General features: G+C 37.9%; 1 long non-coding RNA gene and 1 pseudogene across 1 annotated transcript; one reads left to right on the top strand and one right to left on the bottom strand.

The window, feature by feature from the left end:
* Positions 1-289: 289 nt before the first annotated feature.
* Positions 290-7,910, top strand: LOC112177683 (annotated as a pseudogene).
* A 5,988-nt stretch (positions 7,911-13,898) lies between these two features.
* LOC112175142 lies at positions 13,899-15,705 on the bottom strand. The gene is made up of 3 exons (XR_002926321.2): positions 15,584-15,705; positions 14,456-14,519; positions 13,899-14,266 (listed from the first exon to the last, which is right to left on the bottom strand). It is a non-coding gene; the product is annotated as an uncharacterized LOC112175142 (long non-coding RNA).
* Positions 15,706-25,041: the final 9,336 nt, after the last annotated feature.

The raw sequence follows: 25,041 nt of genomic DNA, 5'->3' as shown, positions 1-25,041 counted from the left end.
CCTCTCCTTCTTCTTCTTTGGTCTCTATTTCATCCTTCGCGTTCGGATTATGGAGCTTTCCAGCAACTAGTAGAACTCTCTAGAATTTCGATTGGGATCTTCTAGGCCATGTCGAGTCACTGAAACCCTCAAGGCAACACCAATAGGCAAGCTAGAGGAAGCAAGGGTTTCACCAAAACCCAAAAGGTCTTCGTCCCCAAAAATCAAGGCCAGAATCGTCCCAGAAGCCCTAAATCCCCAAATCCCACTCTCTCTGCCTTTCTTCGGCAATCGCTATCCCAGCCGTCCAATGCCGAAGTTTCAAGTGCTGCTGCTTCTGCGCCGCCAGAGAGTAGTAGTAGGGTTCGGATGGGAGAGAGAGGTGAGTGGTGAGTGGGTGTCGACCAAGGGAAATTTCATGAATTACTTGCCCCAAGATGAGGCAGTTTCCGTTGGCCTTGGCGCCGACGAAGGTGGATTGGACGCCGTGGAGTTTCAGAGAGTCGTCGATTTTCTCAATAGAGAGCTTTCTTGATTGCTCAAGCTAAACCTTAAGGAATTTTGGAAATAAGGTAATGGTGGATTTGTCTTGTCATAATTTGATGAAAGGACTGTTAGGATTTCTGTTTTCTAATTTTTGATTTTTGTTTATTGATCTCTAGCTGATGTTGTTCTTGGTTCACATTATTGTCAGTGGCTAGTGATACTTCCTAGCTTGCGTGAATTTCTGGAGAGCTTCCTACAATTTCAGAACCGGTGGTGTGATTTCCCTCATCCTGGATCCAAGGACATGTGGCAGGAGTCATTGTAGGGGAATTAGAACTAAGCCGCTGTGTTTTTATGGTATTGTATCGAATGTAAGTTTAGCTTAAGCTTTGACCTGTAGTGTATGTCAATGGGTAATCTCAGTTGGGTTGTTTGGATCGTCAAGAAGGATTCTTTTTCAAGTTTCGGAATTGGGTATGTTGAGTTGTCTATTCATAAGAGAAAGCAGTAAGATTGGGATGCTAGATTTGCTGTTTTTTTAGTAATGTGGTTGTTTGTGTGGGTTTCGGCTAATTTAAGGTCCTTTCTTGGTTCTTGTTATAGCCGAAAATGTAAATGGATGGAAGTTGTGCTTCCAGATTTGAAAATGTTCATGACATTTGACTACTGTCAATTTGTACTCTTTTCTTTCAAAAAAACAAAAATCGACAAAGGTGATGACTTTGTGGGTTTGTTTATGGTATACTTGTAATGGGTTTTGTATTGTGTAGTTATTGAGTGTTATTGACTGTGAATTGAGTACCACATTGACTACATGCTAGGAATCCAAATGAGAAACTTTTGGCTGACTGACCTGGTTTTCGGTATTTCTTGTTTTCTCTTGACTATATGTATTTGTGATCTTGTATTGTCTTGTGAATGTTACTTGCATTGACTGCAACAGACAGTTGTTTTATAGATCTATACCTTCAGATTCTTCACCCTGAAGCCGAGTGAAGCTGACTGGTTTTGACTAGGATTGTGCAAAATCTTGCTACACTTGGTTCACATCTTTTGCTGTTTCTTCTGTTGTAGGATAGTGAACCTGATATAATTGATGGTGCGGGTGCTGAAATAGGACATGTAATACGCACAACTGTTGGCGGTCGAGGTGGTCAATCTAGACAGGTCGGAAGAATGACTATTTGTATGGAAATTTAATTGAGTAATGTCATTGTAACTTGGAAATGGTGGTTTCTTGCGTCTTTCATGATGTGCATTCTTTTTTCTCTTGTGTGGATTGACAGACAGTGAGTTATATATATTTCAGAACATGTGGTTGGAACTGGTTCTTTTGGGGTTGTTTTCGAGGTTGGTAAACAATATTTTGCTCTATTGAATCTATTCTCATTCGATCTTCCAATAGATTACAGTGTTGAACAGACTTGAACTTCTGTGCACAGGCGAAATGTAGAGAAACTGGAGAGATTGTTGCTATCAAGAAGGTTCTCCAAGACTGAAGAAATTGATTTTCATTGACTTGTGCAATTGCACTCTTTACAATATATAGCAATATACATGATTACATTTCCAGAAAGCATTCAATTGTAATTACAACAATATTAAGCTGCTCAATCCTAGCCTTGTAACTGATGCTAAACTCTAGCCATAACAGATCCTTGACAACAACAATATCAAGCTGGAGATAAGTCATTTAATGGAGGAGTTTTGGTTGTTGTAACTGAAGCTTGATTTGAGGAAGAGATATGCAAAGAATCTGTGGTTCTAACATCCCCCCTCAAACTTGAGGGTCCTGGACTCACAAGTTTGCGTGACAACAAGGAATGGCGATGCTTATGCAATGGCTTTGTGAGGAGATCAGCCGGTTGATCTACGGAAGGAATGAAACAGACCCTATGGCTCCCAACTGCAACCTTTTCCCGGACATAGTGGTAATCAAGTTCTATGTGTTTCGTGCGAGCATGAAAAATGGGATTGGAAGCCATGTATGTGGTGCTCAAATTATCACAATGTAATAACACAGGAAACTGAATATGGGCACCAAGTTCATAGAGAAGAAAGCCTAACCACATTGTGTCCGCACAAGCATGAACAAGAGAGCGATATTCACTTTCTGCACTGGAGCGAGCTACGGTGGGCTGCTTCTTAGAGCACCATGAGATGAGATTGGAGCCAAGGAACACGAGATAACCAGAAGTGGAACGTCTAGTGGTCGGACAACCAGCCCAATCAGCATCAGAATAGGCGGAGAGAGTAACAGGCTGACGCTGAGATGTAAAGAGTAATCCATGTCCAAGAGTTCCCTTAACATATCGGAGAATGCGTTTGGCAGCAATCAGATGGGGCATACGCGGCTGACTCATGAATTGAGATACCATGTTGACTGCAAATGCAATGTCAGGACGAGTGATAGTAAGATATTGTAATGAACCAACCAATTCCCGAAAAGTTGTGGGATGGTCGAGAAGTGATCCTGCAGTAGAACTAAGATTTGACTTGGCAGACATTGGTGTACTGGCAGGCTTGCTCAACAAAAGATCGTGCTTAGAGAGAATATCATGAGCATATTTAAGCTGATTCAAGTGTAGCCCATGCTGATGACGAGTAACCTGTAAGCCAAGAAAATAATGAAGAGGACCTAGGTCCTTGATGTCAAAACCTCGCCCAAGACATTGTATAAAGCTCTGAAGAAGATGGTCATTACTCCCAGTCACCACAATGTCATCCACATATAAGAGAAAAAAGATAGTATGTGGACCATGACGATAAATAAACAGGGAAGGGTCTGCAATACTCTGAGTGAAACCAACAGATAAGAGAAATGTGCTCATACGATGGAACCAAGCACGTGGTGCCTGTTTCAACCCATAAAGCGCTTTGTTAAGTTTGCAGACATGGTGGGGTTGGGAAGGATCAACAAAGCCAGGAGGTTGAACCATGAACACATCTTCCTTAAGAATGCCATGAAGGAAGGCATTCTTGACATCTAATTGCCTGAGAGGCCAACTTCGTGACACAGCAATAGTAATCACAGTACGAATAGTGGCAGGCTTAATAACAGGACTAAATGTTTCATCATAATCGATACCTTGCTGTTGATGGAAGCCTTTGGCAACAAGACGGGCCTTGTACCTTTCAATAGAGCCATCTGATTTCTTCTTGATACGAAAGACCCATTTGCAACCTACTGCATTCTGAGAAGGAGAAGAAGGGACAAGGGTCCATGTGTTGTTTTTGAGTAGGGCATTGATTTCTTCTGTCATGGCCTGACACCATTCCAATTTTTGGGAAGCTTGGGAGTAACAGGTGGGTTCAGCAAGTTCTACCAAGGTGAGAAGAGCACGAGGTACCGGATAGCGAACCGTCCCATCGGTCCGTTGTCGGGGCTGAACAATCCCGTCACGGAGACGGGTCACCATGCCGGGACGGGGAGGAGGTGCTGATACCTGTGGTAGAGGAGCAGCGTCAGGTGCAACTGTTGGTGACGGAGCTGAAACCTGCGGCAGAGGATCCGGCGTGACTTGGGTCGCGGAGGATGGATCGGAAGCGGAGGCCCGGATGAAGGACCAGCGGCGGAGGATGCGGCCGGGTTTGGTGGGACTGGAACGGACTGAAGCCGACGGCGACGAGTGTACTGAACGACTGGACCAGCAGAGGAAGATTGGGGGAGCACGGGCTCAGAAGGAGGGGCGGGGGTCTGAAGTCGCGGAGCTGGGGAAATTGTTTGTGACGCAGGTGACGTTGGTACTGAAAACATAGCTCGTCTTACCATGAAGAGGTATTCCTGACCAAGGCCATGGAGTGTGGTGACGACAAGATCGGCATCAGAAACAGGTTGATTGATGGAGGCCAGAGAGTCAGCAATGGACTTTGCTTGTTGGAGATATGCATCAACAGTTTGGGTGCCCTTGTTGAGATCAAAAAGCTGAAGCTTGAGACTTGTGGCACTGGCAGCAGACTTCTGAGCAAAATGGCTAGACAAACAGTCCCAGATGGATTTGGAAGTGTCGAATCCAATGGTAAGACGAGCTCTGATACCATGAAGAAATTGATTTTCATTGACTTGTGCAATTGCACTCTTTACAATATATAGCAATATACATGATTACATTTACAGAAAGCATTCAATTGTAATTACAACAATATTAAGCTGCTCAATCCTAGCCTTGTAACTGATGCTAAACTCTACCCATAACAGATCCTTGACAACAACAATATCAAGCTGGAGACAAGTCATTTAATGGAGGAGTTTTGGTTGTTGTAACTGAAGCTTGATTTGAGGAAGAGATATGCAAAGAATCTGTGGTTCTAACAAAGACAAGCGTTACAAGAACCGGGAGTTACAGATTATGCAAATGTTGGATCATCTAAACATTGTTTCCCTAAAACATTGCTTCTTTTCAACTATAGACAAAGAAGAGGTTTACTTGAATCTCGTACTTGAATTTGTTCCTGAAACTGTTTACCGTATCCCAAGGAACTATAGCAGGATCAACCAGCGGATGCCTTTAATATATGTTAAACTTTATACCTACCAGGTATGAAGTTATTTGATTCTATCGTTTTCTCTTTTGCCGTGTATTGTTTATCAAAAATTTCTATTGCATGAATCTTACCTCCATAGATGAGCATATTACCTACGGCCACCCAGTATATTTGGTTCTATGTTCATAATTTCTAATGTTTCTTTGCTTTCATTATTTATACTTGTTTATAGCCCAACTTCTTTTTGGTACAGATCTGTCGGGCACTTGCTTATATACATAATGGCATTGGCATCTGTCACCGTGACATCAAGCCTCAAAATTTACTTGTAAGATTATTTTTCCATATGGATGGTTGCTTTTGTATGACTCTGGATATCCTGTCTGATACCGATTCACTGGGTTCCTTAGCAGAGCCATTGGACACATGACCTATATAAGACTTCTACTGGTTTTACAAAAATTAATCAACTACGTGTAATATTTTTTATATTAAATTTAATCCCAAAAACACTCAGGAAATTTTATATTTAAATCAAGAAATGCAAATGGTAATACTTCAGTTAGTGCAATGTAGTTCTGAGAATAACATGTTAGGTTTAAAATGATATTTTGGATCATTGGACCTGTATGCATTCTATATATCATGTATATCTGTGTGTTTGTGTGAAACATTTCTGTTACCTAATGCTTCTACATATCAATTTCAAGTGTCCATTTCGCAGAAATTCCATGAATTGTGATGATATATATACATTCAGCTTTAGCTTCATATGATATCCTTCTATTTCTTTACCTAATAGCTCTAGTTTAGTTTGTTACTTTGGTGGCTTGAGCTTTTACAGTTTCTTTTTCCTCTTTGAGGAATTGATATCTGAATTCTCTTGGAGCCAAATAATTTTGACTCTTATGCCAAATGCATGATTTGTCTTAGTGAAAGCTGTCAATAAGAATTTAAAATATTTAACAGAGTTTCTTATCAGTAGAGAATCTGAGCAAACTGGGGTATCGATCTACTAGCTTGCTACATACCATGACGGATAAGTTCAAAAAAAGAATTCACATACGCTAACTAAGTTGCATCTGATGACCATCCTTTTTATATATTTGTTCTTTCATTGATCTTTTATTGGTCATGCTCAAATCCTACCTGTGCATATTCAGGTAAATCCACACACACATCAGCTGAAACTTTGTGATTTTGGGAGTGCAAAAGTCTTGAGTGAGCCAGACAGAATTGTTGGGGAGCTATTGCAGCCTGGGGGATATCTCAAATTGATTGAGTTGGGTCTTGAAGGTAAGCAATCACCTAATCTAGAATTGTGTGCATTGTGAAATTGTTTAATTTAACTTCATACTTCTGCTGAAGTTGAATGATTATTACTAAACTAGTACCTAAATTTTGATGAACATTGAACAATATCTATTCCTTACCACAGATTGTGCAATGAGTCGATTGATGCCCAGAAAGTGTTTGGTTATGCTCTTTACAAAGATGGGAAGGATACAACACTGTCTTATCCCTTGGAGGCTTGGAGGCATCTGCTCATATGGACCAGTTTCTCTTCTCTCTGGTCTTAACCCTCGTCCATTACACTTGTTTCTCCATTTGTTTGCAGCTGCCATCTATGGTGTTGGCCGCTTAATGCTTCCGTTCCCTTCACCTAAACGCATGTGGCTTGGGTTTCTATTGATCTTGGTATGTCAAAGAAATTATTTACACTTCTTTCTTGTGTTCACGTTTGTCAATTATGTATAAATTTCCATGTAAACATAACTGGCTGCTTATAAATATCTCTCTGGTGTTCTATTTTCAGAGTGCATCACACATCATATTCAGTCTCTTAAGGTAAGTTCTAAGTTTGAATTGGATGTTTGAATTGGTTAATGACTTAATGGGTAGTTGGGTACTGAATCTATTTCAATATTTTGCAATTGGATTGAACAATTGGAGTATTGGACAGTTTGAACTTTGAAGAGAAGAATTTGTTCTTTAGTTGTTCACTTCTTCGTATCTGTTTGAATGAGTTTGCTACTTCTAATTTTGGTACTTAGTCTTGATTTGGATGAGTTAGCTACTTCTAATTTTGCTTATTTACGTGAGTTTTTCTATTTGGCTGAGATTGATTTTGTTTTGTGTTTTCCTTTTGTAAATCATAGTGATTTTCGTTGCTGGTAGTCTGGTACATATGATATGCTGCTTTCCTTTTCGTATTGTATGATGACGAGTTAAGTACAAGGTTAGTACAGGTCCAAAATAGGAGTAATTGTGATGATGCTTATTATATATGAAGCTTGTCGCCTCCATTGCTTAATGTCTAAAATAAGAGATCCCAGGTCTGTTAGTGTTAGTTAATGCTCTGCTGGTTCATTTTTTATTTTTGTAAGCTGCCGTTTCAATTGGTTAATGCTCTATTGCTCTACTATTTCAAATTTTCAATTCTTTGATTTCTGATTCTTTGATTTCTTCGATTTTTGATTCTTTGGTGCTTTGTGTGTTTTGTCTTCTTCGCTCTTGGTGTGTTTTGTCTTCGTCTTTTGTTTTTTTTTTTTTCCTTCTTGTTTTGGGTACAAAGGAAGCCTAAGGCCTGGGAAGGGAAGGGGCTAAGCTGGCCTTGGGTTTTGAGTAAATGTTCTAAATGGGGTGCTCTGGTCCCAAAGTGAGTAAGCAATTTACAGGACACTAGGATCAGTAATAAAGCAGTGAGCTAGCAGCAATGTACTTTTCAGGACACCATGACATTATGATCTAACAGTCTCTACTTGTGTGTACTTTTCAGCAATCAAATGAAGCACTATGTCATGCTAAATAAAGTTTAGGGTCAACCACTGATTTAATCATATGGTATATCACTCCTAGAGGTAACTAAAACGTAAGGAATAATTGAGCTTATGGTAACTGGATTGTTCATTGGAAGATACTGGACTGTTCATGCTAATGGTAACTGCAACGCGTGCAATTGTTTTGGTATGTATAAACTTGTTTACCACTGGATCAGAAAAAAGCATTAAGTACCTATTTACTAATTTCCTATATTCTATCTATGTTTCAGGTATCATGTTCCTCGGTATTGGCTCAAGCCATCCCAAAATCTGTTGGTGGTATTTGAGGAGCTTGCTAGCGATGTTACAAAGATTGATATTCTGAAAGTCACCCACGTGTTGAGAAATGGTAGACCAAGAACCGAGGCAAACTGAAGGAGCAAAAGAAGCCTAAACTTCGCCTAGGGTATACAAACGGGCAATCCATTTCTACTATTAAATTTTCAAGCTTCGGTACTCCACTTGGAAGCTATGGGAACTGTAACCATGGTACCTGTCACGCTCCAAACTCTACCGATGTGCTGAATAAGGTACCCTCACATTAGTGTCACGCTGCTACTGCTTTGCTTCAGTTCAGGGTCAAAGTTTTTCCATTTACCCAAGTTCAAGATCAATAAAACCTTGGACAAACTTGCAGTATTGCTAGCTATTTTGCTATGTTGTTTACTTGGTTGCCAGGATTGTGTAGTGCTTCTAGTTTATTAGCTTGCAGTACTGCATGCATATATTTTGTTGGCTGCCTAGATTATTAGATATGGGCCATTTTGAACTAATGTTCATGATTAGGCTTGTGTACACGAGACGATGATGGATTATTTCCAGAATGATTTTGGATGTGGATTTTATGGTTTAATGAATGGAAATTTTAATTTCCAAATGCATGCATGCCAATCGCAACAGGGGACTACTAATATGTGTTATCTCAAATTGCAAGTTACAACAAAAGCACACCAAAATGTGTGGTTGCAGCTGCACAAAAACAACACAAAAACCATTAGAAGTCTATTGTCTTTCTGTCAATGGGACAACAGAAAATTGTAGTCTGAAAGGCAAAACAACAACATAAGTTAGATGAAAGTATTGGCTAAAGTGTATAACAACAACAAATAAGTGTGATTGGACGTGATTACAGACAATATAAAATATGTACTATTAGTGGTCATTTTTATATTCAGACTACAAATATTTGTCGTCTAAATAATCTCAAACGACAGTAAATTGTCGTCGTAATGAGACTGACATAATAGAAAGAATATGATATCTATTGTCTAAACCATTTCCCAACATCACATATGTATAATTCCAAAACCTTTCACACAACACTTAAATGTCATACAAACCTACCCTAGAACGACAGTTAATTGTCCTCTGATGCTCTTTACGACCACATATAATTGTCGTTTAAAGTAAATTAACACAACGTTTAATTGTCGTTATATGAGAGAAGACACTACATACGAGTCTTCATATTTCTTATTTAAGGGCATTCAGACCACACAAATAAGTCTTGCAAATATGCTTCACACAATAGCATTTAAAAAATACAGTGGTTGTTTTGTTTATCAGACAATACAAAACTGTTGTTTGAATGTTTTTAAAGATACAGATCACAATGTTCCCAAAATGCAAAACTCATCAGACGACACAAGACTTTTATTTTTTTATGTCGTCTGATTTTTCAGACGACATAACACTTCTGTCGTCTGATGCCCCAAAGAGACGACACCGTACTAGACGACACATTTTTGTTCGTTCAGACGATAGAACAGTTCTGTCGTCTGAAGGCCTTTTTGGCATGGTGGCTCCTATGTTTGTCGAGGAAAGGTGAGTATAGACAGTGAACCAGTCATAGGAGACTCAGAGCCAGGAAATGGACACTTTCGCTACTTGTAGCCATAAAAACTATAGAGTAGTTGGCCGGTTCTCGAAGGATGACGAACCAAGTCGGTCACCGACTTACTTTAGTTTAGCCGGCAGGTAAGTATCTCGGAGCTCCAAGTTGTGTGAAGCATGTTGCATATGATTTCCTGAAACGAAACAACTATGATTGTTTTTGCTTACATTTGTTTACTTGATTTTACAAATGCGCGCAACCTATATTTTAGTAGCTATGTTTTACTTATAGTTTTCAAACCTAACTAAGGTTGGGTCAGCCCCTATTGGGCTAGCGAGGACGAAATGCTCACCCCTACATTTCAGATTACAACGAGGTCATTCCGGACGATTTGGATTAGAAGTGGGTCGTTGGCCGAGTCCGTGTGTTGCTGTTCCTGTTGCTTGAAGTTCTCCCTTTTGGTATTCCATCAATTTACTCGCTTTTCTTTCAATGTTGAACTCTGTGAGGTCCGCCTACCTGGGAGCGCGCCTCACCCCTTTGTTTTATTGTTATTGTTGAACTCCTTTCATTTCAGTTATGATGTAAGCCCTAAGGCGCCACAGTGCACTTGCCCACTTTATTTTTAAGCATTTCCAGACTTGTTAATTTGAATGTTGGGTTGTTGATTTAAAGTCTTTTCTTAAAATTTTTTCTTGGTCTCCTATTTTCTAAAAATTGTATTTTCAAAAGGCCTATAGTAGTATTAAGTTGGTAGGTCTACGGTATGTCTACGACGTATCGAGCTCCCTTTGGCTTAATATTACGGCGCTGTGGTATACCCATTCGGGTCGCCACAGACACCATGCTCCTCGAGTCAACCACTTAACCAACCAAATTATCAATAAACTCAAATGATAATTTATAAAACCACAACTGAACACTCCAAGTTTACAGTCCATCTCGAAATAATTCAACTCAATCTCAAACCTATAATTACACATATAATACTATAAAACCTCTCACGGTTATCAGAGTAGTCTAAGGAAAAAGAAATATAATACAAACAGTAGGTTAACGAATAACCTACAGACAATAGATGGCAGTGACGGTGCTAAGCCTCAACTCCTAAGCTGATCAGAGATAGGAGCATAAATGCCATGTTTATAATGTTTAAACCCTATATTTTGCTTAGTTATTTCTTTTAACTTGATCAATTTAAGTTAGTGTTTTTGTAGGTAAAATGGAATCTCAAAGTCTAAAAATAGCTAAGGAAGTCACAAGTGGCGCAGAAATGAAGAGAAATGTAGCAATGGAAGTTCTCCCAGTTTGACTAGGAAAAGGAATCCCAGTTGGAGTAGGAGTCTGAAGCTGACTTGGACTAGGAGTTCTACTTGGACAAGGAAACCCAATTCTACTTAGATAAGGAAACCTAGTGTGACAAGGAGCCCCTGTTGGATAAGGATTACTCAAGAAGGTTCTGGAAGAGTCCAGAATATTTCGGCAAAAGGAAGCAGTATTTGACTAGGAAACCTACTTGCATATGGAGTTCTACTTGCATTAGGAGACCTGTGGAAGCTAGGAGAACCAAAGGAGTATTCATGAAGCATCTAGAAGTGGTGTGAAGGACATGTGAGAGGCATGTGATGGCAAGGAAAACCTAATTGGACACAAGTTATGCTTTAAAGTCAAATCTATTACAGATTTGGAAATCTGACTGTGCAGATCAGTCAACTTCAACGGAGTGCCGAAAATATATCAGAGCTCAGAAAATTATGATCTTTATATGGTTGGAAAGCTACGGATGTCTAGTTTCTAGAGCATTTTACGGTTTGTCTATATCAATTTTCTAGAAGAAGTTATGGCTGATTTAGTGTACTGGGATCAATTCTGCAGGAAATATGTTTTGTGCCAACGAAGTCCTAAATCAACAAGAACTTGGAGAAGTCAAGTAGAAACGAATTGGGAGAGCTTTGAGACATTCTCCTATATATACCTAGTGTATTTGACGTTTCAAAGGGAACACTTTTTCTCCACAATATCGATTTCTCACTTGTGCTCTTGAGTTTTCAGGTTTTCGCATCTACAAGTTCCTAGCCGTGCCATCCTCCATCCTTGCCGTGAATTCTACCTTGTGCCACCACCTTGGAGCCGCTTTGGGTCTTTGGGACGTGTCTAAGGGTTGTTCATACCACCTTCCCTATGTTTTCTTCACGGTTTAGTGTTCTTGTAGTTGTATTTTCTGTTTTAATTTTCTCATGTGTAAAACCGAAACCATGAGTTGACAATCAGATTTTTGGATGCGATTTGGATGTTCTTTTCTATGTTTGACTTGTTTTTGTGTTCTTGATTCTCATTAATTGCCGAAATATGGATTGATAATCTGGTTTTGTTTTATAGATAACTTTTGCATGTTCTTGTTCTTTGGTTGCAAACTTAGGATGATTGCATGTAATTGGAGCTAGTAATTAGGTGAACACTTGTTGATCCTAATTCAATATGGTAGTAAAGGCTTTGTACAAAGGTCGAGATCAGATTATGCATGTAATGAAAAGACTTGCTTCGAGTACTTGAATTTGCATGTTTATTGACTAAACTTTCACTTGCTCTTAATGATTTGAATGCATGAGATTATGAGTCGTTTCGATTGTGTAATACTTGCTTTTTAAATATGTTGGATTAAGTGCGTTGCTTGATCAACTGTGTAAAGGGAAGTCAAATAAGGGACATTGGTCGCTTGTATCTTTGTTTCTTGGTTGATATCGTTCCATGGTAACTAATAAGATAAAAGATTGCATGAATGAATTGATCTTGAATTGGTTCTTGATGAATTGTTTTCCGAAAATCCTTCTTTTCCCACCTTTGTAAATAAAATCAATTTTTATTCTTTATTTGTTTTCTGAAAATTTATATTTTGATCTTCAAATTCCCCTATCTTTTATGTTTTGTGTTCTTGTAAATATGTAAAATCGGTTTTAGGTTTTTAGTATGCATGTAAATAGTAAATAACATATTAATAATTTGAAAATATATTTCAATTTCATGAATAGTGTTTCTTAGGATTTGTTTTGGTGTTTTTTAGGAGTTTGTTATGTGTTTTTTAGGGATTTTTGGTGGTGTTCTTTAGGGATTTTGTTTCCTATTTGTATTTGGATTCCTAATTTTTAGGGATGTTTTCCTATTTTTTAGGGTGTGCTCCTATTTTTTTAGGGATTGGTTCCTTATTTTTAGGGATTTTGTTTTCTTGTAGATTAGAGAAAATGTTACAAACAGTATCCGAACTAAGGCTCATTCTTAACTTTAGTACCCGACTATGTAAAACTATCACTTTGGTACCCCAAGTTTGAAGTCCGACCCAAGAATGGTACACGTCGTCCATCACGGCGTTAACTAGCTAACCACGTGGCATATTTTGAGGGCCCTCATGGTTTTCCGCGTAGCAAAGACTTAACGCTGTGATGGACGGCGTGTACCATTCTTGGGTCGGACTTCAAAGTTGGGGTACCAAAGTGATAGTTTTGCATAGTCGGGTACTGAAGTTAGGAGTCGGCCTAAGTTTGGGTATTGTTTGAAATATTTTCTCTATAGATTAAGTAATCCTAATTAGTGTATGACTAGTATTCCTTGTTGTATGTGGATTTCTAATTTGACTATGACTTGTAAACTGTATTCTAGTAGGAATAGGATTCCTAATTTAACTCTAACTTGGATTCTTTGTAAATTTCGAATTGTTGTCTATACACTAGGCCAAAAAACGAAACAGACAACAGACTTTTTACGTTGTGGGATATGAACAATGTCCGTTGTGTATCGGGGCGTTGTGTGATGAAAAATGGCACAACGGTTCTGCACCGTTGTATGACTTACAAACACTCAACATTTTTTTGTTATCAGCGTTGTGCCTTCTTTTGGCATATGCCAAGCACAACTGCCGTGCAGCCATGCTGCGCATGGCAGGTGCATCCTTCATACAACAGAACTTGTTTACAAACTGTTGTTGGAAAGCTTAGTCAGACAACATTTTTTTGAATTTCACTGTCGTCTGATTTCTACTCACACTTCAGTTGTAGAGTATGGTCGTTGTGTGACTTAGTTTTGGACAACGTAGTTCAATTTTTACAGTTGTGTGATTGTAAATGAGAAGACATAATTTTTGTAAAACCATTGTGTGATATATAAAAATGCGTTCTGTAGATACCCAAATTGTGTGTATTGAGACAACGTTGGATTGCCATTTATTAAAATCGGTTGTATGATCATTTTCAATTCCTGAATTTTGTGCATTATTAATGCTCAGTTTTACCTAATGAACATTGATCAATTGGAAACAAAACTGATTGCAAACATCAAATGATTAATCGAACTCATACTATAAACTTCAAATGTAAAAAAGGAGCATTTCCCAATCATCCAAACCAACATTAAAAGAACAAAAACATTCTAACCTAAGCATTCTAACCAAAGGGGTCTTCACAATTGATTTTACATTCAACTTTTTGAGGTGTGTGTAGCACTGCTCACACCCAACAAACATGACCGAAGCTCCAAATATGTAAACCATGGAAAACGCAGCTCCAACCTACACAATACATTGATTCAGTTATTCATCATTTCAATTATATATAATCCAAGCAATGAAAGAAGGCATAAACATGACTGTAGCTGCTGTTCTGCTTTAAACCTGCACAAGAGAGTTTAGTCAGTCCCAGCTTTTGGTACTTTGTATGGTTACGTTCACAAACAAATCAAAACCATTTTGTGAACTAAATGTTTCCGGGGGAGTTGACAGAGTACCAATTCAAAAAAAGAAAAAAGAAAAGAAAAGCACAACCAATGCAAAGAAACTAAAAGAAATAAACAGGGGACTCACCCTCGATTTAAAACTCAGAACTATGGCATTTTCTGACACTGCAGCTGCTGTCCTTGTTTGGAGCCTGCAAAGAAAACAAGTTTGTCAAGATTAAATACAACTGGGTAGCAGCCAAGTCCAAGATAAAGAGACAGTCTAAAAGAATGACAAGTAAATTTCTTGGGTGCAATGTGTCATGATGCAAATGAAATGCAGAACTAAAAAAGAAGAAGTTGAAAGTCACACCATCTTGAAACTTTAATCAAGTGCATAAAGAAATTTGACACACCATCTGACAAAGGGTGTGTTGAAGTGCAGCATCATCCAATGCATATATTGAAAAGCCAATTAAAATTTATTCCAAGAGGATGCAACAAGTTCTGAACCAATTTTGTTGCAAGAAATTTTGAAGAGTTGCCGACATAAGAAAGCAAAAGAAGTAAGATTTTGGTCCGTGGTCTTCCAAGTATGAATGTTTAATTAATCAGAGTTAATAAGCCCACAAGCTTGCAACAACCTGGGAAGATGTCTCTAGATTTCATTACAATCTTCGAGATATTAATCATTCATATCTAATCTACCAACTGACATGCAAATCTTCCATGATATTTCCTCAACTTAGAACACATCTGTACATATAAAATGAACACCTGTACATATAAAATATGCACATTTCTATAGAAAGGAGAAAAAGTAATAGTTCAACATACCACAAGAAATTGCTTCAGATTTCCTCCACAAGCAACAGCCTGAATAAGCTCCAGCCCTCTATTAATTTCACCAATTGAGATGGCAACGTTGACGAATAAGTCTCAAACTGAGCATTTGGAATCACCTCCAAACGAATCCCCAAAAATTTGACCAGAGAAATTGAGCAAGCATACCTAGAACCAAAGCAAAACCCACAAGAGTCAAGAAATGATAATTGAGCCATTCAAAGAGCACCCAAACAAAAGTTGCAGCAGTTAAAACACTAGCTGATATCTTTTTGTTCCTCCACAACAACACGTCAACATTTCAATATCAAAAGAGACTTTCCAAAAGAACAAAAAGTATAAAATTAGTGTCCCACACAAAGTCTCTTTTCCTTAAACAAAATGGAGCCCAAGCAACCTCCAGATTAATCACATATGTAGATCCAAAGCATACCTTGATTAGCTTCACTTATCTTCTCTCTTTGAGCTGCATAAAAACAAATGCATAGATCAGAGAGTAGTTTAATAGTTTATCTCCAGACGAAAAAGAATGCAGCAACAAACACACAACTTCCAGAGACTGCATTATAAAGAATTTGTCTTCATATAATATTCATCATTATAGAACCCAAATATTACAACAGAGGTGAGGTTATATTAACATATAGTGGCCACATTTAATTGCGACTCAGAATACAAGCCCTTCGATCCACTATTTAAAATAGAGAATGTTCCTAGGGACGAAACCAGGTAAAAGAAAAAAAAAAGAAAAAAGGTTTTTAGTACCCATGTCTCATATTTTTCAATATGGAGAATGTAAAGCCCTTAAGCTCAAATGATGATGAACGGTGCACAAAGTGGATTAGGATAATGAAGGGTTTCATCCCATCCAGTGTAACAAAAAATATATATCAGAGAAAGAAAAGGAAATTGTTTTGATTACTGGGAAAAGATAACTAGAAATTAAAAGTTAAAAACTTTGATATTGTGAATGCAGGTAATTGGTCTTCCAAAAAAAACACAAAAAACAATCAAAAAGGACATGGAAAGGTCCCTGTTTGTTCAAGACATCAAAACTCTGACACTAACAAAACAAGAAATGATATCCATTCCTTCTGTTGCATTCTTTCTAGACTATAATGACACAACTTTTTATCCAACAAAGGTGGGTCTGAAACTGTAACCTCGGCTGATGAATGAATATAGCTAACAACTTGCACAGCCTTGTTGAAAATTCAAAATTTGAAAAAAAACAAACAAACAAACAGAAAAAGGTGCTAATCAATGAATGAGCTAGAACTCTTCAATAGAGCCATAATTGAAATAGTGTAATAGACATGCGATGAATATGCCTCTTTCATTTCCATTTGCACTCTAGATTATAGTCTTGCAGCTATAGATAATGAATCATGCTCCTGCTTAAGTTAGAAGTTACACAAACTCACCAGATGAGGGGGTTCTGAAAAGCTGTAACTTAAACAAATGGCAGCCAATTCATGTATACTCCTTTTGATTCCAATACCACCCTGTACAAACACCATATATTTCAACACCAGAATCAAATAAAGCTACCAAGAAACCAAAAGTACAACAAATTCATCAATTAAGTATCAGTAGCTACCTGAACAGGCAATCCAGGGGGTTTATTGAAGACGACAATAACTGGATCCTGAAATCAAAATAACATGTGTAAGCAAGATAACTAGCTTAACATGCACATAAGCGACAGAGACCACAATTATGAACCTTATACAGCACAAGGCTACGAATAAACTTGACTTCTTCTTCACTACAATGTCCCTCTTCTTGTTTATCATCAGGGAACTGTTTCAAAGAAATAGGAAGACATATTTGATCTTCTAAGTTCATCAAGTCTTTAGCCCCCACCTTCACGAAAATCAAAATCAGAAACATACCCCATATAATTGCAACAAAAGCTCTGAGCTCTACCCATTAGTCCATTACAGAACAAAACAAAAGTTAACACAAATTTCAGATACCCTTTTAAGTGCTTGAACACATTGATCCATGTCGGATGCTTCGATCTCTTCGAACCTGTGATAAAAAATCAAAGCAAACCACTTTCCAATCACCATTCAAAAACCATTTCCAAAATGTAATGAAACTTCAAAAGACTTCAACCTGTCTTAAGAGAAAGAGCTTCTGAACAAGGCTTCTGGGAATGTCGAGGCAGCACCTGGTGACCCATTTAAGTGTCGTCGTAGCTGCGGAGGTGGAGGGTTTAGTATACACATCTTTGAGAGCTCTCATCCCAAAGCGGCGCCGTTTACGGTGGCAGTGAACGGAGGTAGAGTGAACCACGTTTTGCGGTGCTTTTGTTTGTCTTCGTGAAATGTTTGGGTGGTGGCGTAGGCCGGCCACTAACTCGTGAGATCTATTGGAGATTTCGAAGACCCAGCCTTCACATTCCTTGATGAACTTCTTCTTCCCAATACCCTGAACTAGCAAATTGAAGAACCTCTTTTTTTTCAATATGAAGAACCCTAATCTCAAGTCGAGATACTGGAGAAAGGAGAATTACACACCTCTTAAAGTTTGAAAATCGGAAATCGAAGAAAAGAGAGGGTTAGGGGTTGCAACTCAGAGAATCTCAGAGAGGGAAGTGAAATGAGAGAGTGGGGAAGTGTGGAAGTTTTTTAGCTGAAAACTCTCTAAGGCCAAAGTGGGAGTGAGAGATGGAAGGTTCAGGATTTTGCTCGAAGTGAAGAAAGGCTCGGGGTTTTGCTCTTAGACTTGAAAAACGATAGTGTGTGTAATGGTGCCCTCGAGTTGTATAAGGCACCTCGCATTAATTTTTTTTTTTTTTAATTACTCAGACAACATATAGAGTTATATATGTTGTCTGAAGTGTAGCAAAGCTGAGGGAACAAAGATGGAAATTTCCCGCCTGTGCAATCAAAATTTCAGTTTTGGCGCTGAGGTTAGACATTTCTCAATCACACAACAGAAATAGTTCATTGTGTTGTAGAAACTTGCAAGCATAACAAACCTTTGAAGCCAAATTTACTCGTTTTGGGGAGAGAATGAATGCCATTTTGGAGACTTCTCCAAATTTTGCCACTCACTTGCACAACGGCACATTAAAAACCATTGTATGATGATTTGCAAGTACACTCCTACAACACAAGTAACTAAACTGTTGTACAATTTAGTGGCATCTATGGTACAATTTGGAGCCAAATTTGAGTCCATCTAGGAGGGAAATCCGCCGCATTTTTTTTTTGATTCACACAACAGATTATTCTTGTAACCGTTGTGCAATGACCTTCTAAAAAAAATTCAGAATTTTAACCACCTTATACAACGTAAGTTTAGTAAACATGTTGTGTGATTCACTTTCCCACATCACACAACGAATTTTTTTTTTCGTTGTGTAAAAAGTGTTGTATATTAAGGTTATTGGCCTAGTGATATATACTTGTTATTTTCGTTTGTCTTGTAAATTCTTTCTCTTTATTTTTGTTTCACATGTAAGTACCCTTAATCCCAGGCTTGAACGATCCCTGCTTATTCTATACTAACAACTACATTTTTCAGGGTTTAAATTGGTGACTCCTTTCGAGCGTATCAATCAGCTACACTGCGAACTGGGCATTTGAAAACAAAGAGCTCAGGGGAAAAGTATATACAATGTTAGAGTGAGCGGACAAAAATAACTAATTCGAAATAAATGAAATGAATAGTTTAATACTTTCCCGCTTCAAAACGCTTTTAGAAACCAAGCATGCGATTCACCAATAAAAAGAAAAGAACTTGAAAATCAACATTTATGAATTCACGTTTATCGGAGAGAGAAACCAACAATTCAAGGCTCACACATATATTTATCCAAGTGTACAACAATAGCTCAAAGGGTCCTCAAACATAACTGCATACATCATTACAGAAATCTCCGAAAAAGACCATCATCACCTAGGCCTCCAGTACATCCCCTCTCCCCTAGTGTCTTCGACTCAACTATGTAGTTACCAGTACATCCTCTCTCTCCTGATGCTACACTCCTATGAGACCACTAGTCCATCCTCTCTCCCCTAGTGGCTCGAACAATATATGTCACACTACTACAAAAATTGAAACACACAACACTCATCACACAACAGAACTTAAATTTGTTGTTGTGTATTAACACAAAGTCTATCATACAACGGTACAAATATGTTTCTGTTGTGTGAATGTAAGCAAATTGAACTTTTTTTTTAGGAAGATATTGCACAACTGAGTTAAGTAGTTTCCATTGTGTGAATGTGAGGCCTAGATGGAGGGAAATGAGCACATAATTCCCTCCTAGAAGGAGCTTAATTCGAACTATCCACACAACAGTTTTTTTGATATATGTTGTATAAGAAATGTTGTATGAACTTTGAGAAATCCTCTAGGTACACCTAGTGCAAGATGCACAAATTTGTACAACAAATTGTCATAGTTCTGTTGTCTGAGCATGGAAGCAACTCAGCAAGTTGCATAGCGCAGTAAAGTTTCAATTTGATGAAACCTATATAGGCAGAGGCGGCAAATTTTCCCTCCCAACCTGCTTTTTCATCATACTCTCACACAACGGTCATTTTCATCTGTTGTGGGAGAAACTGAAGACAAATTAAAGTCACCCACCAAACAATTTAATTGAAGCCACCCACCAAACAATTTAATTGAAGCCCGACAACCACTCTTATTCCTTTACTTTCCCCCAATTACTCCCACTAAGCCCGACAATCTCTAGACCTAGCCACATCTCGACCTAATTGTAGAGAAAAGAAAACAAAAGCTCTCGACCCTCTCGACCTTCTCCCTCTCAGTCCTCCCTCAGTTCTTAAACCCTCTAGGTCCTCTCTCTCTGACCTCGACGCCGATGGAGGTCGCGGCGTTCGTGCTGAGCTGGTGGGATGACTTCAATGAGTCGACTCAGTGGCAAGACGACATCTTCTACGCTCTCTGCACAGTCGACGCTCCTCAGTTCCTCCGTCGCTCTTGTCTCTCTCTCTCTCTGTCCTCTATGTATGATTCGATTGCATGCTTGATTTTCTATGGATTTGAGTAGAGGTTTGGGATCGGTGAAATTGATGAATAGAAGTTATATTATTGTGTAGTGCAAATTCGATTACCCAAATCCTCTGCTCCGATTTACTCTTATTCTTGAAACCCTAATTGACCGGTTGTTCTTACTCTCCAGCGAGAAATAGGGTTCGAATTGGGGATCGCTTTTCACTTCTCCAAACCCGCCTCCAAGTCCGTCTACCCAATTGATAATTGATAATCGAAGCTCCACTTTGCGTTATCCTCACATTCTTCTTCATCGATTCTCATCATTACTCTCTCTCTATCTCTCTCGGCTCTGTCTACTCCGGAATCTTCCACACTGCTTCTGTGAAAAATGAATATGGTGTGTTTTGTTTGAGCTCTTTAGTGGGTTCAATGTGTTTTGGAGAATGGTGTGGAATTTTTGCTGGTTTTTGGTTTTATGTGGAACTATATCTGGGTTTTCATTTTCTTAAAGGGTTATGGTGATCCTGTTGTTTGGGATCAGATAGTGTCTAATCTGGGTTTAGATATTGTGTTTGTTCTTCTTTCTGGGTTTCTAAAGAGTTAGTGATCCATTGTGATGAACTAATGGAGAATTTGCATTAATAAGAAGATAAAAACTTTGCAGTTGGAAAACTAGAAAATTGGATCTTTAGGTGTAATTACTGGGGTGCTTTGTGTGTGTGTGTTGTAGACAAATTTATGAAGAGTGAGAATCTTAATTGTGGGCTTTTGGTTTGGTAGGCATTATTTTGAAGAAAGCAAGGATGACTAAAAAGAGAAAATCTTATGCGAATGTAGCGAATGGGGAGTTGATAGATACTCTTGTGATTCTTTCTGGTGACCTTGTCCAAGTTGTTACAAAGGTATGCAATTCATGGCATTCCTTCAACCTGCTTCTCACATTATTTGAACAATTGTGCGTGATGTAAATGTTGCTTTTTATAAATCATTCAGGGAGTTTTACTTCCAGCTGATGGTGTTGCTAGAAATATGTCTGGTGATAGAACTGAAGCTGTTACGGGTACTGTTTCTTCTGATGAGTGTTTAAAGAATGGTGCGAAGAAGTCAAGTGAGTCTGCCATAAATAAGAAGAAGGGTGGAAGGTATTTTCTCAAATTTGGACTTGTATGTACCTATATCTGCATTGAATAGTTTATACTGTGTTGAGTGTAAAACAAGGTCTTTAGATTGCTGATTGGACTGAGCATGTCGTTTCCTCAGTTTTTTCTCAGTATGGCAACTGATTATATTGGCAGATAGTTTCTGCCACTGCTTGTCTTACGTAGAAGAATGGGTTCCTTGTTTAAATCTATTTTTCAGCTATTATTCTTGATTCAGAGGTATGCATTCGTATTTTACTCATTTAAGAAGGGTGCTAATGGAAAATGGGAATAGCTTTCCTGGTGTTACACCCATAAGGGCTGGCAAGGAACATGGAGGGAGGAATATGGCACTGAATCATATTGAGAATGCCTCAGAACTTGAAAATAAGAGAAGTGATGAGGTAAACTTATCAGAGGTAATATTTTTTTTTAGGCATCATTTTGTTTCTTAAAACTTGATGAACTTAGTTCTACCTAAAGTCAAGTAGTTTACCACATCTCGTTCAAACTTGATATACGGAAAAGATAAAGAAAATAAAAGAAATGTAAAAGAGGATAGGAAAATAAAATCAAGAAATGCAACAGCATTGCAAATCCGAACCTCATGTATTGGTATCAATTGACAAGTCGGAAAAATGAGAGCAGACCTTAATTGCTATAGACATCCCAGTTGGAATATTTATACTTGATCTGATTCTTCAACTCTTATCTAATCCATTCATTAGTCAGTTGATCCTATATATTTTCAAAAGATCGGTGAATATGTTATGAAGACAAGTTATTCAATTCTTGAAATATGGTTTTGTTCTTCTATTCTGCTACATATTGAGTGAAATTCTATTTTCCTATTAGCATATATAATTCTAATTACTTGACTGTTGGCCACTTAGCTTAAATTGCTTGTGCTCTATGTAATGCAGACTAGTGTCTCCAAATTCACAGACATACATTGGATCTGGCAAGGTTGTAGAAATCAAGAGTGCAATTTATGCATTGGGTGTTGAGACCGTGATATTTGATGATGAGCTCTCAGCAGGGTAAGAAACATAATGGCATTATAGTCGTTTCATACATGTATGTGATTATGTTGAAATTGATTTCTACGAGTTGAACGAATTTATTTTGCTAATACTGACTCTCCCCTGCCTCCCTTCCCCTGTATCTATTGGTTGTGCTGTGTCTGTGGAATTGTACTTGTATGTATAAGAAGATTTTGAACCAGAATCGAATCGTCTTCTCTTGAGCATTGATTTTAGAGCTGTTTAGATTTCACCGGCTTAACCCTAATCCTTCAGAAAACTTTACCAGCAAAAATATGTTTTCTTGATTATGCACGTTTTTGTTATCTTCAGATTGTTTTTCTCTTGAAGTTTTATTCGTGTTACTATTCTAGGCAATTACGCAATTTGGAAAAGGCTTGTGGTGGGGATGTTAGAGTCTGTGACCGCCCTGCTCTCATTCTTGGTATTTTTAACCAGAGGACGGCAACACATGAAGCAGCTCTATAGGTAATTTATTATTGTTGTTTGATTAGTAGTTTTAATTTTTGAATTTCCATTTGAAACTATGTCAACAAGTAACTCGTGGTAGTTGGAAATTCTACCTCCCTTTGGGGGTTTTAATTAAGTTGTTCATTACTAAGACCATCATATTCCAGAATTTTCACAGTGATAATTGTGATGTTTCTAGGTTACATTGGCACAGATGAAATACCAGCTACCTCGACTAACAAAAATGTGGACTCATCTTGAGCGTCAATCAGGAGGTCAAGTGAGGGGTATAGGTGAGAAACAAATATTTATTTACTTTCCATTAAAATTAGAATTCTCTCTTGAAATTGGTTGGCCTGCAAACATGTTTGTGATGCTAGATTGGTGTTCTCAAGGAGCTAGAATCTTTTAGAAAGCATAGAAAGCAGTACCGGAATCAGCGGCTTTCAGTACCAGTCCCAGTAGTATCCTTGGTAAGTATATTCGTAGTATGTTGGATTCATAATTACGTACAGCTGGTATGTCGAATGTGATGTTGTGCATTATTTTGCTAGACTTCGTCTTGACCACATGCATTTGGTTTACTCTAATTGATTCAATGAAGACATAAAAATAAGGTCTTGTGCATGCATGTATCTCGGAGAGGATGCAAAAGTATTAAAAATAAGGTTTTCAGGTGTCTAAGATCACGTTGGTATTGTAATGGATCATCTGCAAAAGTTAGAAACTGGACCTAACTTTCTTTGTTTGTGTTTTTGCCATATTCTTTCTTCTTCTTCTTTTTTATGCAAAAATATGATGTTGACACAGCAACAAAGGCAACTGTCCTTGGCATCCAAGTTGGGTGTGGATTTAGGCCTAAGATTCCATGTAGGAGATGAATCTAGAGCTAATGCTGCACAAGATAATGAACTTTTCCATCAGAATCCTCAAGCATATGCTGCACAAGATGGAAATTGGATTGCTTGTATTGCAGCATTGCTTGTGGGTGAGGATTGAACACAATCTTGTATAGCTTATGAAATTGGAAGGCTTAGTTCAATGAAATGTTTAAATGCTTATAAAATTGTATATAGTGAATCGATTGGAGTTTGTTTTGATGTATCAAAGTTACATTTAGCATTAATATAAAATTATTGTTCATTGGTAATAATCTCTGGCATTGATTTTGTATGATTTCACCTAGCATTGATCTCATACAACACAATACAAAACAATGTATTGTATGACTGTAAACAAGTTCAAAATTAAGGCTTCTTCTACAACAGTAATTGGCTATTAGCCAATCTGATTACAATATTCACACCACAGCTATTTTAGTGGTTGTGTAAACTAACAACCAATAACAAAAGAAAACAAAATTCTGTTGTGTGAGATTCATAACACACAACAGAAATGAAATCATCTCTGTTGTCTGAGTAATCAACAGACAAGGGAGATAATTTTACTTCAGTTGTGTGTTATTAATCTCAGACAACAAAGAATGAGTAATATCTGTTGTGTGTTACATATCTCAGACAACAAAGAGTGAGTAATATATGTTGTGTGTTATGAACCTCAGACAACAAAGAATGAGTAATATCTGTTGTGCATTATGAACCTCAGACAACAAAGAATGAGTTATATCTGTTGTGTGTTATGAATATCAGACAACGGCGAATTCCTTCTTCGGTTGTTTGAATGTGTCGGCACATCCCTGCGCATGCCATGGTAGGCACATGCCTGCGCAGAATTCACACAACGGAAACAGGTATTTTGTTGATCAAAGTATTGTCACACAACGGTGTTTTCAATCACACAACACTCGTTTAGACCACAGTGAGACTGGTCATAACACAACTACAAATATCTGTCGTCTGATTAACTTATTGTAGTAGTGTCACAACTCGACCAACAAACAAATATATCAAGTCATACAATAACTAACATCATCATAGTATCACCAAGAGCATGATTCTCATAGTCAAATCAATTTTAGAATCCAACATACCATTTATCAGAGATAAGTCGTCAAACAAATGGTAAAACGAAATCTTTCCCGAAAGTCAACAACCCAAATCACAATTAATTTTCCGAAAACATCATATGTTCAAATTATAATCCAACACCAAAATTATAATATACGATCCAAAATCATGTTCCAAAATATCCAAGAACCATTTCACAAATATTTAATTATGAATACTTAGAATCGCATGCAATTCAACTTAAAATAAATATCCACTCACAGTATATGGCTAACGTGGCACCCAAGCATAAGGATCCTCGTCGAGTGATAT

Source organism: Rosa chinensis, chromosome 7, assembly GCF_002994745.2.
Source record: "Rosa chinensis cultivar Old Blush chromosome 7, RchiOBHm-V2, whole genome shotgun sequence".
Classification (NCBI taxonomy): Eukaryota; Viridiplantae; Streptophyta; class Magnoliopsida; order Rosales; family Rosaceae; genus Rosa; species Rosa chinensis.
Note: the sequence above shows the minus strand (reverse complement) of the source record. Positions and strands in the feature narration are given on the sequence as shown.